The 14,639-nt window shown below is 40.8% G+C and overlaps 1 long non-coding RNA gene across 1 annotated transcript; it reads left to right on the forward strand.

Moving 5' to 3' along the window:
- The first annotated feature begins 237 nt into the window (after nucleotides 1-237).
- Nucleotides 238-14,205, forward strand: LOC134793984 (uncharacterized). Its single transcript, XR_010144606.1, has 3 exons — nucleotides 238-773; nucleotides 8,722-8,913; nucleotides 12,289-14,205. It is a non-coding gene; the product is annotated as an uncharacterized LOC134793984 (long non-coding RNA).
- Nucleotides 14,206-14,639: the final 434 nt, after the last annotated feature.

Below are 14,639 nucleotides of genomic sequence, written 5' to 3' on the forward strand. Positions count from 1 at the left end.
CGGTTAGAACAAAATTTTGGTGTGACGAGTGCCTGAATGCAATTTTCAATACCCAGGGAGGAAAATAAGGACTACGTTTGTATGGAGCGGTTGTCCAACCAGTATCATCTTAACCTTTTCGACGCCGTGTCAAACACAAAAGCCGTCACTCGGACGCCACGTCACCGAAGTGTTAAAACTGAAATTGAACTTTATGATATGCTTAGGTCTGTGGTCTGTGCCGGATTAATCGGGAGCCACTAATGTACAACCAAATAATGCTCAACCCAAGAATGTACAGCCCAATAATTGGCGTCCATGGTGGACGCGTATTATTGGGCTGTACATTCCTGGGTTGAGCATTCTCGGTCCGCGCAAGATTGGTCCGGGGCGATAATACGAAGCCACTCTTTTCACAGGGCAATAATGTACGACCCCATAATTCGCGTCCACTAATTTGAGTCCCTTGGCTTTCAATTATTGGGCTGCGCATTATTGGTACAGGTCGAGAAAGCCCGACCCAATAATGTACGACCCAATAATTGGAAGCCAAAAACCAGAGACATTCTTTTTTTTAAGGGAGCTGTCAAAATTAGTAGGGACGTTCTGACATTAGCTCTTGACAATTTAAAAATAATCGGTTTTTTCTAGTGCCATCTTTCAGTGACATTGACAGTATTGACACTTGTTGGTTTACAAATACAATAAATGGATTCTAATAAAAGAAACAGTAGACTCAGTAGAGGTACGAGGTACTGAAAAAATATTAATTAATGGAGAAGCCGAAGTTGGAGGTAAGTGCCGCAATTCAACAACTTAAGCTAAAAAAATCTTCGTGTCCGCATGGTATTCCCTCGTGCGTATGGACTGTACAGCATGGTGCTGGCGGAGCCGCTATGGCACATATTTAACCTCTGTCTCGAGCTAGAAGTATTCCCAGAAATTTGGAAAATTACTTGAGTGATGACCAGTACTGAAAGGTGGATCAGGAGATAAGGCAAGAGGATTTCGACTTTCGAGCGACACAAAGTTTGTACCCCACACTTAATTTTTTTAGACTGCATGAGAGACAGACAGCTGTAAGTATGTAGATTATGAAGGGCACAGATTGAAACCAGCAGTGATATGGCAGTTTGTTCAAAAGAATATCTTGGTTATATTTGACAACCGGTCTGGCCTAGTGGGTGCCTAGCCTAGTGACCCTGCCTGTGAAGCTGATGGTTCTGGGTTCAAATCCTGGTTAGGGAATTTATTTGTTTGATGAGACAGATATTTGTATATTGAATAATTATATTGTTGTCTGGGTGCCCACAACACAAGCCTTCTTGAGCTTACTGTGGGACTTAGTCAATTTGTGTAAAAATGTCCCAATATATTTATTTATATTGAGATTGACTGAGAAAACAAGGTGTATGCTACAAGGTGCAGGTTTCTGCAAAACATATCGGTGAGTCCATTAAGACAGCTGTTTATCAGAAAAACTGAGACTGGGTCACTGATCAATGGATCAAACACCATCAAAAACTACTACTTAAGAGCAAAAAAATTGTGTTTATAGGTTCAGCAAAACTACAAAAGGATACATACCTATGTTGGTGGATCCCCTTAGTTAGTTAGTTATACTGGGCATTTTCCGCAAGTCGACAACCATTGGCCTATTTTGCGTGAAAACGAGGTAGCACTACTCTATAGTTCGTTTTATTTAGCATTAGAAAATATAAGGTAAACAATCTTGATGTGTCTTTTAATTGAAAAACACAGTCTAAAAATAAGTTACGGCAAATATGTAACAATTATGAATCTAATATGTTCATTTATATTCTTCTGCTTTCTTACCGTTCGTCAACTGTTTCTGCATAAAATAGTTGTGATCACCCATATATCATCTAAACACTTGACTTGTTACAATTCGCTCCTTAAAAAGCGCATATTTAATCTACCGGTACCTAAAGTATCATCTGCATTTGCTAAACGTTTCGGGGACTACATAAAGGCAGCAACTTACAACGCCATTCTCAAGCACTGTGATTTAAAAGATAGCACTGCAAATGAGGCCAAAAACACTACCTATAGCAGGAGATCTAAGGTCCACCACCTTGCATTTTAGAGACAAAGCAAACCGCTTGGAACAGGTGTTCCTGGGGGTGATCTGAGCTGATTAAGCCCGGTTGCCAAGAGGTTCCCCCCAGCAGGTGGGCAGGGGAGGGGGGGAAAAAGTGCCTCCGGCGCGCCTCACTCTAAGCTTTATATCTGCATACATCTCGCAACTATATCAAGTTTGGTGTCTTTTTCGTGTAATTCGAGGATGAAGAATTCATTTCTGTGACTAATATTTCACTCACCCATACTAAAAATTCGAGAAATTAAAAATTCAAAAAAAATCGTTTAATTTTTTTTTTCGTAAATCCTCTAAAAAATTTAAACAATGAGGATTTGCTCTAGAAAAAAAATACCTGCGAATAGCCCAGTTATCCTACTATACAGAATAGTAAACTTCTCCAACATTTTTTTTTCATAACTCTGTTAAAAAAAATGTTTAATGTCGCGCGGCGTACCTGCATTGTAAGAACGGTATGCAGCGTTTAGGATTATTAAGTATGTTTAGATGATTTCTGATAAGTTGTTATTCTTCTGGTTGTAGATTGCATTAATAAATTACTTCTGGACGTGATATATATACAAATATAAATTAAATATATAAATGTAGATGTTGGGAAAACCTTCGCCAACAGAGTTAAGTATTATAAATGTGATAAAATTAACATTATTATTTGTATGTCTTTTCCATATCTCGAGACCATGGGGTCCCGGACCTTTGGGAGGCGTACGTGGGGCCGAAGCCAACAGCGCAGAGGCCCTTTAAGGCACTTTAATCTAAAAGCAAGGGATACATGTGGTGGATACTATCCCCGAACGCACAATGTGATACATCCGGAGATGGTCCCCGCCAGGTGCAAAGACTATTGCAGTGCAGCACTTTTGTGCTGCGATGGGAACTAAGGTCATGGGCTATAGATTTGAAAGTTGGATGGACTGGATAATGGGCTATGGGAGAGACTAGCGGACACCTGCCGTGACAATCAGTCTCAAAATTGTAAATGACAGGTGGTGACTCGCCAACTCCTTGAGTGGGCCCCGCAATGGCCGCACGCACAGTGCGACAACAGGGCAACACTTTGGAGTGGCTGTGAGGTTGTCGAGATGTGAGTCTGCGGTAGCCAGATCCCGGTAATCCGTTCAGCAGGCCGCTGGCGTTATGACATTTTACACTTCCAACCTGGAGCATAGGTCCCGCTCTTGCGACTTCATTCTGGCAGGCCAATCAAGGCAAGCACAGAGGCGAGGGCCAGATGACAGGGCCCTCTGGAATAGGGGTCCGCGGTGTCGCCACTCACCGTCAGCTCGCCACAAGCTGCCCCCGCGGGACATTATTATTATTATTGTGGTGTTGTGGGCCTTTGAGTGATGCATTGACCAGCATTGATCTATTGTGACGGCCCTTTAAGTTCATTACTAATGCCCGTTGCATCCAGAAAGTTCCAGATTCTTTGGGCCGTAATGTTTTGTACCTCATAGGGTTGCACTACGTGTCGCCCTATGTAGGTACTCCTTTTTGACATTAGTGGTCCACAAGAACAGAGAATGTGCATTGCAGTCTCCTCTGACTCCTGACAGAACCTGCATGTCGCATCTTGTTTCTTGGCAATTTGAAACATATGTTTGTTCAACTTGCAGTGTACAGTCAGTATTCTGGTCACCGCGCAGGTTTTGTGCCTTTTGAGTCCTAAAAGCTCCTTAGCAGTTTTGCTGTTGAACCCTTTGATCAGAGCTTTCGAGTGTTCTTGTCCTTTAACGAACTTCCACCAATCGATTGCTCTCGTTTTTTCTAAGTTGCTGAGCAGAGAATATGCATCTCGTTTTGTGCTTCCACAGAACGGTTCTGGGCCGACCAGGGGTGTGTCTGCGCCCTTTCTAGCAAGTTCATCCGCTTCTTCGTTTCCGTTAATGTCGGAGTGCCCTGGTACCCATCTAAGTGTAACTTTGTTGGAGTAAGCCAGTGCATTTAGGTTTGTTTTACAATTCTGAACTAGTTTTGAGTTTGACTCAAGGGATTCTAGTGCCAGCGGAGCAGCCTGGCTGTCTGAGTTGATGTAGAAATGCTGGTGTCTTAGGTTTCTATCCAGATTGATCTCCGCACATTTGTTGATGGCGAAGACTTCTGCCTGGAAGATTGAGGCCAGTGTGCCCATGCTGACGCTAGTTCTGAGCTTAGATCTCTCACCATAGATCCCACATCCTACATCATTGCCTTTCTTGGAACCATCTGTAAGTATACCAGATGTGGCTTCCCTTTTCGACGTACATTTGGTTGTTGATCCATTTGTCTCTAGGAGGTATTTCTACTGTGTACAGTTTGGTGAGATGACATTCGGTGTGCGTGTCATCAGTGGGTATGCTAAGAGTTCTATTCGCAAAAACCCAGGCCTTTAGATCGGTTAATGCCTGAGAGCGCCATTTTGGCCTGTTTAGCGTGCATATTCTGTAGACGCACTGCTTGGCCTCCTTTTGCACCTGCAAGTGGAGTGGTATGATGTCCAGCAGTGCATCTAGGGCCGCTCCCGGTGTCGAGGAGTAGGCGCCTGTTACTGTTAAAGCCGTGCGTTGCAGGCTGTTTAGAGTGTCTATTGCTGTCTTTTGGCTGGTTTTGTTACACCAGACTGCGGAGGCGTAGGTGACAATTGGCCTCACTACCGCTGTGTATAACCACATAGCAATTTGGGTCTTAAGCCCCATCTTGCTCCTGCCATTCGACAGCATGACCACATGGCCATTTTCGCTTTTTGTATAATGTTTCTCAGGTGAGGGTTCCAAGTTAACTTTTGGTCGAAGGTGACCCCTAGATACTTGACCTCTGCCGAGAACGGTATTATTTGTCCATTAAGTCTTGGTTTTGTGAGTTTATCGAGCTTCCGTTTCCTTGTGAATGGTTAAATGGCTATTACAGTCTTGCTCGGATTAATGGACAAGTCATTTTCTCTACACCATTTGAATATTGTGTTTAGAGATCCTTGCATTGGGTTGGATATTGTGTTGAGGCAAGGGCCTTTGACGATGACTACAAGGTCGTCGGCATATCCTTGTGTATCAAAGTCTTGGCCTGACATGATTGCAAGAAGTTGGTCCACCGCTAGGGTCCATAATAGTGGGGATAAAACGCCTCCTTGTAGGCACCCTTTAGTGGTATACAATTTATGCTCTATATATAGTATTGATGGTCAGAGTGGCTACTCTGTTCGAGAGCATGCTATGTACCCATCTGGTGGTTTCGTCTACTCCCTTTGATTTCATACCATTGAGTATGGTCTCTGTGGGTGTATTGTCGAAAGCACCTTCAACATCAAGGAACGCACATAGAGCGGTTTGCTTTTCCTCTAGGGTTTTCTGCACCTTGTCAACCAGGTTGACATTTCGGCGACACGGCGGTTTTCAGTTGTGTCGCATGTTCCGGTGTAGGATTTGGTCTATGTTTGGGGACAGATTATAGCCCCTCAGCAACAGCCACCATGCCCTGCTGACTGGGGCTGGTCCAAACAACATAGTTATTCGGAGCCCATATGGACAAGCCTACCTGCGGCGGCTGCTGCTTGTTTAGAGCTTATTCGTTGCCGCTGCAAAACAAAATGCGCAGGGAGGTGCAACTGTGTTAAAAAAAACCTAAAATGCACAGTCCCATGGGCATGTAATGGCAATTACGAACAATATATATCTTATTTTAACAAGCATTTCTTGTCAAACATCTCCTATGTTAATTTTATCACATTTATAATACTTCACTCTATTAGCGAAAGTTTTCCCAACATCTTTATTCATATATTTAATTTATATTTGTATATATATCACGTCCAGAAGTAATTTATTAATGTAATCTACCACCAGAAGAATAACAACTTATCAGAAATCATCTAAACATACTTAAAAATCCTAAAAGTTGCATACCGCTCTTACAATGCAGGTACGCCGCCCGACACAAAACATTTTTTTTAACAGAGTTATGAAAAAAAATGTTTGACATGTTTACTATTCTGTATAGTAGGATAACTGGGCTATTCACAGGTATTTTTTTTCTAGAGCAAATCCTCATAGTATAAATTTTGTACAGGATTTTCGAAAAGAAAAATTTAAAGATTTTTTTTTAATTTTGAATTTTTCGTATTTTTTGTATGGGTGAGTGAAAATTTAGTCACAGAAATGAATTCTTCATCCTCGAATTATACGAAAATGACACCAAACTTGATATAGTTGCGAGATGTATGCAGATATAAAGCTTAGAGTGAGGCGCGCCGGAGTCACTTTTCCCCCCCCTCCCTTGCCCACCTGCTGGGGGGAACCTCTCGGCAACCGGGCTTAATCAGCTCAGGTCACCCCCAGGAACACCTGTTCCAAGCGGTTTGCTTTGTCTCCAAAATGCAAGGTCCCCTTAGAAAACGGGACCTTAGATCTCCTGCTACTATAAGCTACTTCAATCACTGAGTTACACAGAGACAGAAGCTATTTTGCAAAGTGTCACTTCACTGTAATTTTTACCTTAGACTATGTTAATTGTTAATTTTTAGTTTTAAGTATTAAATGTAAGTTTTAATGTTATTATGTGATATTATATTAATAGTATGACCTGCACACGATAACGAAACTCTGTTATACAAGTGTAATTGGTTCCCCGCGATACAGGTGTAACCTAGTGCGGGGGCCCCTGGTAACTATGTTTGTAACAGTTTTTAGAAATAAATTATTCTTATTCTTTGTATGTCTTTCCCATCACGGAACAATGGTGTTCCGGACCTTTGGGAGGCGTGCGCGGAGCCGAAGCCAACACGTAGAGTCCCTTTTGACACTTTAATGAAATGTAAGGGGTACACCGAGCGGATGCTGCCCTTGCCCGTGTCATGGGACGCATGCAGAGGCAGCACCCGCCAGGGTGTAAGGGCTATTGAGAGTTGATGGAATCTAAAATGAACTAGGTTATTGGGTGAAAGCGATGGACTAAGTACTGAGCTATGGGGTAAAAAACCGGACGCCTTCTTATTCTTATTGTTATAAGTAATAGTTATTGATTTTTAAAAAGCGTTTTTCAACTAAAAGACATGTCAAGATTGCTTACCTTCTTCCAAGTTCTTTCTAATGCAAAAAAAACGAACTATAGCCACCCCAGCTCCTCCATGACACCTAGCAGTGTCTTCAGGTTGCTAACTGCCTCCTTCAATGTGCACGGAGTCCCTAGGTATTGGTTCCTGTATACTTTTACCTTCTACCTACAGTGTAGGAGAATATGCTTTACTGTTTCTTCTTCTTCCATGCACACTCTGCACATGGGGCTGTCTGTTTTACCCATATTATGTAGGTGTTTGATTAGTGCAGCGGTCGGCAACAAGCGGCCCGCGAACCTCTCACTTGCGGCCCGCGAGCCTTTCACTAGCGGCCCGCAAACCTCTCACTTGCACCCCGCGGTCAGTCTCCTAGGCGATTTTGTATGTAATATTGACAAACGACAATGTCTGATAAAGTCATAAATATTAACAAAGTGCGGCCCGCATCAACTTCGGTAACTACTATTTGGTCCTTGGCTGCTAAAAGGTTGCCGACCGCTGGATTAGTCTGTTATGTCCTGTGATTATTCCTACTATTTTGCGTAGTTGGTGTCTGGGTGTTTTTAGTAATATTTTGGTGTAAGCTTGTAGTTTTGTTCTTTGGTCTGCCTACAGGTGTTCATTTTAGTCCAGTACTTATTGTGAAGCTGTTTGTGATGTTGGTCTAGCTGGTTTCTGAACCTTTCCTGGCCAGTTCATCCGCTGCATCGTTTCCTCTTGATCCACTATGCCCCTTTATCCATTATACTGTTACTTTGTTGCCTTCTTTGCTCACTTCAGTGAGGCCTCGATGACATTCAAGTATGAGTTCCGATGTAAGTTTGTAGCTACCTAGTGCTTGCAGTACTGATTTACTGTCTGACAGTATTACTATATTTTCTTGTTTTACTTCTCGTCTTTTTATCGCATTGCAAGCTTCTATTATTCCTACACATTCAGCTTGGAATACCGTATTGTGTTCCCAGTGTAACCCAGGGGTTTTGAGATGTATATGTTCAGGTCCTCCGAGAAGACACCACATCCGGTCCCTTCATTTGTTTTTGAGCCATTTGTGGATATTCTTAAGTTTGTTTGTTTCTTAAGGACTATACCCTTATTAAATATATATTAAAAACGGGTCACTCACGTATTTTAAGTCGAAAAACGCTCGACATGTTTCACTCCGTACCGAGGAGTGTCATGAGGAGCTTGCGTTTACGGACCGGTTCCCCAACCGGCGTCCCAACAAACCCACAAACGCCGAACCGGTGACGGACCGGCGCAGACTGCGGGCCGCAGCTCTCCGCGCCCGATAACTCGGCGCAGGCGCCGGTGGCGGCAAGGGGGGGCGAGAAACTACCCTCATTTATGGCATTATTGTCAAATACGTGAGTGACCCGTTTTTAATATATTTAATATATCTGTGTCTCACGGAAGTTTTGTTATTAAAATTGGTATAGTCCTTGTACAAAAAGAAACATAAAACATGAAAGAACACACATCATTAGTACAAAGGCGAACTTATCATGTAATTCATGTATGCGGCACCGCGATATAATACATTCGGTAAAGACACACTGAAAGAAAACGAACTTAAAGATGTTCTTCTGTTCTGCAGGAAAACAAGAAGATTCGAGGAGAATGGTGTGGCACTTAATGCCGCCGGGACAGTAACCTAGCTGCAGCTCCAACTCTAGGGAATTGGGCTAAATGAACGCAACACGTGATCGACAGCCCACCTGCTTCCTGCCGAGCGTCCCTACACTACCTCTACATGGATGCCTCGCTTATTCTGCTGTACAAAACTTCTGTAAGTAGAGAATGTACAAGTGCAAGAGTTGAAGGATTGAAAGAGCTTGTCGTCTTACCTGACAGTTTTCCACACATTTACCTTAATTAATTTAAATGATTTTAATAATTATAGTCCTTTTTAGGGTTCCGTACCTCAAAAGGAAAAAACGGAACCCTTATAGGATCACTCGTGCGTCTGTCTGTCCGTCTGTCACAGCCGATTTTCTCCGGAACTACTGGACCAATCAAGTTGAAATTTGGTACACATATGTAAGTTTGTGACCCAAATATGGACATGTAACGTAAACAAGTTAATTTTAAACATGGGGACCACTTTTGGGGGGTAAATGAAAAAAATAAAAAAATAAATTTCAAACTATATCATGTTACATATCAAATGAAAGAGCTTATTGTAAGGATCTCAAATATATTTTTTTTATAATTTTCTAATAAACAGTTTAGAAGTTATTCAAGAAAATAGGCAAAAAATGACCATTCCCCCCCCCACCCCCCCTTTATCTCCGAAAGTAATAGGTCTAAAATTTTGAAAAAAAAACATAAAATAGCTCTATACCTATAGATGTCAGGAAAACCTATTAGAAATGTACGTCAAGCGTGAGTCGGACTTAATTACAGTTTTAGATCCGACCCCTACGGATTTTTTAAAGATATTTCACTCACATATTTAATTACACAAACGGGTCTACCGCGATATAATTTCATTGTTTTTTTACCTTTAATTCCGACGTTTCAGCTGAGTTGCACCAGCTGTGGTCACGGAAAGACTGACGTCCCAACAAACCCACAAACGCCAACCAAACGCGGTAGACCCGTTTGTGTAATTAAATATGTGTACAAAACGCGAGAGTTTAAAGTGTTAGATTTCACTCACGTTTCACATAAAAAATACATTGTTAACAGTGCCGGATTAACCAATGAGCAAAACAAGCACGTGCTTAGGGCACCACGTTCAGGGGGGGCACCAAAATGCCAGGTTGAAAAAGGTGAACAAATTTTAAAATTAGGGACAGACACATCGTTTTTACCACACGATTTTTTTTTAGCTGTCCAAAAGGTAGTTTGCAAAAATAATGGCGCGTATTTCTTTGGGAAACAATCGGTAGCAGTAGAAGAGGTGTGACTACATGCATAGATTCGATTTCAACCCACTCTTTTGCGGTTCGGCGTTAGGTCTTTTGCGAGGCCTTCTGCCTTACGGCAAAGTTGATCTTCTGCCTTAAGTAATTACACTTGGGCGTGGATCCAAATCCAAGCTTTCCTCTTCGCAGCTGAGCCTACTGCCTTGCTCACACTTCGCCAATTCAATTCACTTGGTCAATTCCAAGCTCTACTTTCTTGCATATTTTATGCATGAAAACAACCTCGCTGAGAGCCTTAAATATCGAGCCCTATGCGAAGCTAGGCTGATAGAAAACTGTCCCATCCTTTCTCTGTATGAAATCCTGGATTCGGGCCTGGTTCGGACTAAAAGTAAAATTGCGTTTTTTATATCGAAACATTTTCGCGCTCGCTTCGCTCGCCTTTTCAATAACTTTCTAAGGTATGACAAAGGTGACATTCGGATGACGACTGCAGCAACATTACTCTGTTGCAACGTTACTGCTGCAGTACTGTCAACTTCCGTGATAAAATGATGTGACTGATTTCCATACTAAAAGTAAAAATGTACAACTGTCTATCATATTGCGTTTTTATATCGAAAAATTTTCACGCTCGCTTCGCTCGCGTTTCAATCACTTTCTTAGATATGATAAAGGTGACATTCGGGTGGCGACTGCAGCAGTATTAGGTATTCTGTTGCAACATTACTGCTACGGCACTGTCAATTTTCGTGATAAAATGATGTGACTGATTTCCATTCTCAGCTGTAATGCGGCATTGAACTTCTCTCAATTTACCAAAAAAATCAATGTAATCTTGATGACCCTAGGGAGAGGGGGCACCATGGTCTAGAAATGCTTAAAGCATCAAAATATCTTAATCCGGCACTGATTGTTAAAAATTGTGTAATACAGTGGAAACTGGATAAGTGGAATCGCAAGGGACCGGCTGTTTAGTTCCGCTTATCCAGGTTTTCCATTTATCCAGTTTTCCACTTAACCAGGTTCAAAAAACGTTTTCTCACTTACAGAGGCTCTCGCTAACAGAGGTTGTGGATGCTAGTAATGTCGCTTATAGAGGTCACGTATGGTATGATCAAGACTTAAATAAGCAACTTTTATTAAATATGTATGTAGATATGTATGTATTAACAAAAATAGGTATGGAATCCTGACTTTAAAAAAAGCAATACTGTAAATAATCCACAGTACCTACTCGTATACAATTTTCAAAATTACAAAAACAAAATCACTCCTAATATTTATTTATGCAAGAGAAACCAGTATGGTTAAATAAATCAATGTACCGATTGTACTTTAATGCAAAAAAACTGAACGATGTGTGATCTCATACAAAATACGTAGTTAAAACACGAACCATAATGTTAACGAAACAAACTACCCTCCTTGTGACGGTTTATTAAAAATACTAATTTTATAACGCCGAGCTATTCCACTCATAGAGGTTTCGGAGACGGCTGCTTCCAGTTACAGAGGTAAAAATAAGAAATTTTCGAAAAAATGGATTTCGCTTATAGAGGTCCCAAAATTCCACTTATAGAGGTAATTCGTTGCCAAGGGACTGGAACCGAGAACTTGGGTCCACTTAAAGAGGTTTTCCACTAACCCAGGTTCCACTTATCCAGTTTCCACTGTATACATATATATGGAACGCGAGCCCGACTCGCACTTGGCGGGTTTTTTTTCAGATTACCTCAATTACCTCTAGTATACTACTTTTGAGGTTAGAACAACCCACCAAAACATTTAATGTAAAGTGTTGCCAAGACTAGTTGCATAAAGCTTTTACACTAAAAAGTTATCAGATCCCGTAGTAGGTACCAAGACTTTTACTCTGTCATTCCTAACTTTATAAGCTCTAACAGTATAAAGCCAACATCTTGGTCAAACAGTACGGCTTGGCCGTTTCGTTGGTGTCATACTCATATGGACAATCCCGTAATGACACTTTCAGAATTTGAAAGACCTTTGTTGCTACTTTGTACAACAAGTCCACTGAGGGAGTGTTTGTAAAAACGACATATCAGTTTATATAAACTACGATAATACAAGGTCATATAAGCAGGCATAATTTTAAAACATTTAACATTTAGGTTTTCATAAAAGTTACGTACCTATTTCTAGCGCCATCTGTGTATGTAGGGCCTATATAAAATAAGCCAGGAAAGTTATGAAAGTGAATTAAAGTTTATGTTGCACTGATAAAATCATTTTAAACAAATATTCTAAATATAATTATTCTCAAATTTCAGGAGCTGATACAAACAGCCAGAATGAGTCTCTGCTGAGTCGCCGGCGCCGGACGTGCGTCGTGCGCCTCGGGCGTCTGACGTCTTCGTGTCAGTCGCCAATTGCAGGAGAAGATACGAATAGTTAGGTATAAAAGCTACTTTAGTCAACCTCGCCTCAGTACTGTTTGTATTGACTGAAATACAAGTAGCATATATGAGACGTTCGGACGTATCCGTGAAAATACGAAGGTAAAGGAAATTGCACTACATTTTTAGAACCTATTCACCTGTCAGTAAAATATTGAAAAGGAATGTTCATGAGTTTTATAATTTTCTTTCCTCCAACAGCTTCACATGGAGCAAATGTAAACCTTTTATGTTAATAATATCAGTAATGTCAAGGTACAACGCTCTTTAGATCATATTGCCATTCCTTTTACTCGAGCGGCCTGTGGGTTAACTATACGAAGCGAGCCTACAATGCATTAAAAGTGCAGTATAACAATGCATTCACAATGCTGTTGGGCTTACCTCGTAGATGTAGTGCATCTGGCATCTTTTGCGAAGCTAGAAGTTTTCTGGCAATCATGCGCAAGAAAATAGTATCTCTGCTAGGTCGAGTTAGAAGCAGTCCCAAACATACATGTTCGAAAAGTAGAACTCCCTTAGATCGTGTTTCAATTTATCGCCTCTCGTTGGCAATTAAGGTGGTTCGCTTTCCATACAAAAAACAATTAAGTACCTAATAGTGTGTAATTACTTAATATAACGCAATTGTTTTTTGTATGGAAAGCGAACCACCTTAACTATTCGCACAACGTTTTGTAGTTGCAGTAAGTACTTACATATGGCCAGTAAAATTTTCGAAATAGGTGTGTATTTACGTACAGTGCTAATTGCCGCACATAGAATAATTAAAGTTTGATCAATCGGAATATGTTCATAAGTCACTTATTACATTTCGATTTATAAGTCTGTATTTTCCAGCTTTAGATGTGCATGACTGTATATGCACATCTAAAGCTGAAAAATGCTTTCATGAATACGTTTATAATTATGGCTAAATTATGTTAATAGGGACAAATGTATCATTTTCAACCAAAGGGGTACTTATTATCTGTTGTCAATAAGGCGCTATTTCCATAAAGCTTCAATTTGAAATCAGCCTCGTCGACAACCGACAATGTTAACCTTTTGGTTGAAAACGTCACAAATTATGGCGATAGAGAATACAATGTTCTGTTGCCAGAGTGCAGCACTAGTAAAACCCGTAAACGAGTGAATTGCAAAAAAGTGTAGGTAACACAATGGAATATTCACAAAAATATGCAAGAATGTAACACAAAATGAAGAAAATGTATGTGTTTTTTTTTGTGTTACGTCACACAAAGGAAGCCAAAATCGACGCCGCAATATTTTTCACGACGTGTAGAATAAAAGTGGCGTCGAATTCAGGAATCCGCAAATACCATACCGATAGCCAAGTAATTTATCTATAGAACAATGTTAAAACAGTAGTAGAAACGGTTCGTTTTGCAAACTTTTAGTAGATTGGTTTGGTTTTGGTAGATCTCTCGGTTTGGCATGCTTGATGCTCTTCACATCACCACAGACGGAGGTCGACAGTTCGAATCTGTCTTGTTCAACCAATTGATGGAGGCACATGCACGCATACGAACCACATATTACACTACCATCCTGGAGCTAATTGGATTATTTGCATTTACTATTATAGTATATACCTATGCCTTATTTTTACGCCTAAGACCCTATAAGCTTTTAACAAAAACCATTATTTCTTTTATACCTACGGGCGGTTTAGCTCCCGTACCTACCTCTATTATACCTAGCCACGTGCTAAAGCAACAATGTCCTTTAAATCCGTATCCTGTATCGTGATAGTATTAAGATTCAACTCGTCTACATTGAGATGGTCGATCGTCCTAAATACATTACCAAAACATGTTAACTCGTATGAGCTGTTACATAGATTTGAACCTTAATACTATCATGATAATTTTTTATTAATATTTTTAAATAATTTGTTAAGCATATTTACGCTTGCAAATATAATTTGCAGCATTCTAATATTATGCTATGGTAAACATAACATGTTATATATTCGCGATTCATGTCAACAGCCCTATTGTCAGGCCCCCTCCAGCAGCAGCGCCCCCGCCCCGCAGTAATAGTTTTGTTTTACAAGGAGGCAAAGTTGTTGTTCAATCGCTCGTGCTAATATTGATACCCGAGCAAGCGAAAGATTCCAAAATTGAACCAATAGCGTAGCGAGTGGTTAAAAAAATGGAATCTTGAGCGTTGCGAGGGTTTCAAAGCGCGAGGGTTAAACAAAATTTGCCCCCGAGTGAAAC

Source organism: Cydia splendana, chromosome 9 (assembly GCF_910591565.1).
Source record: "Cydia splendana chromosome 9, ilCydSple1.2, whole genome shotgun sequence".
NCBI classification, from domain to species: Eukaryota; Metazoa; Arthropoda; class Insecta; order Lepidoptera; family Tortricidae; genus Cydia; species Cydia splendana.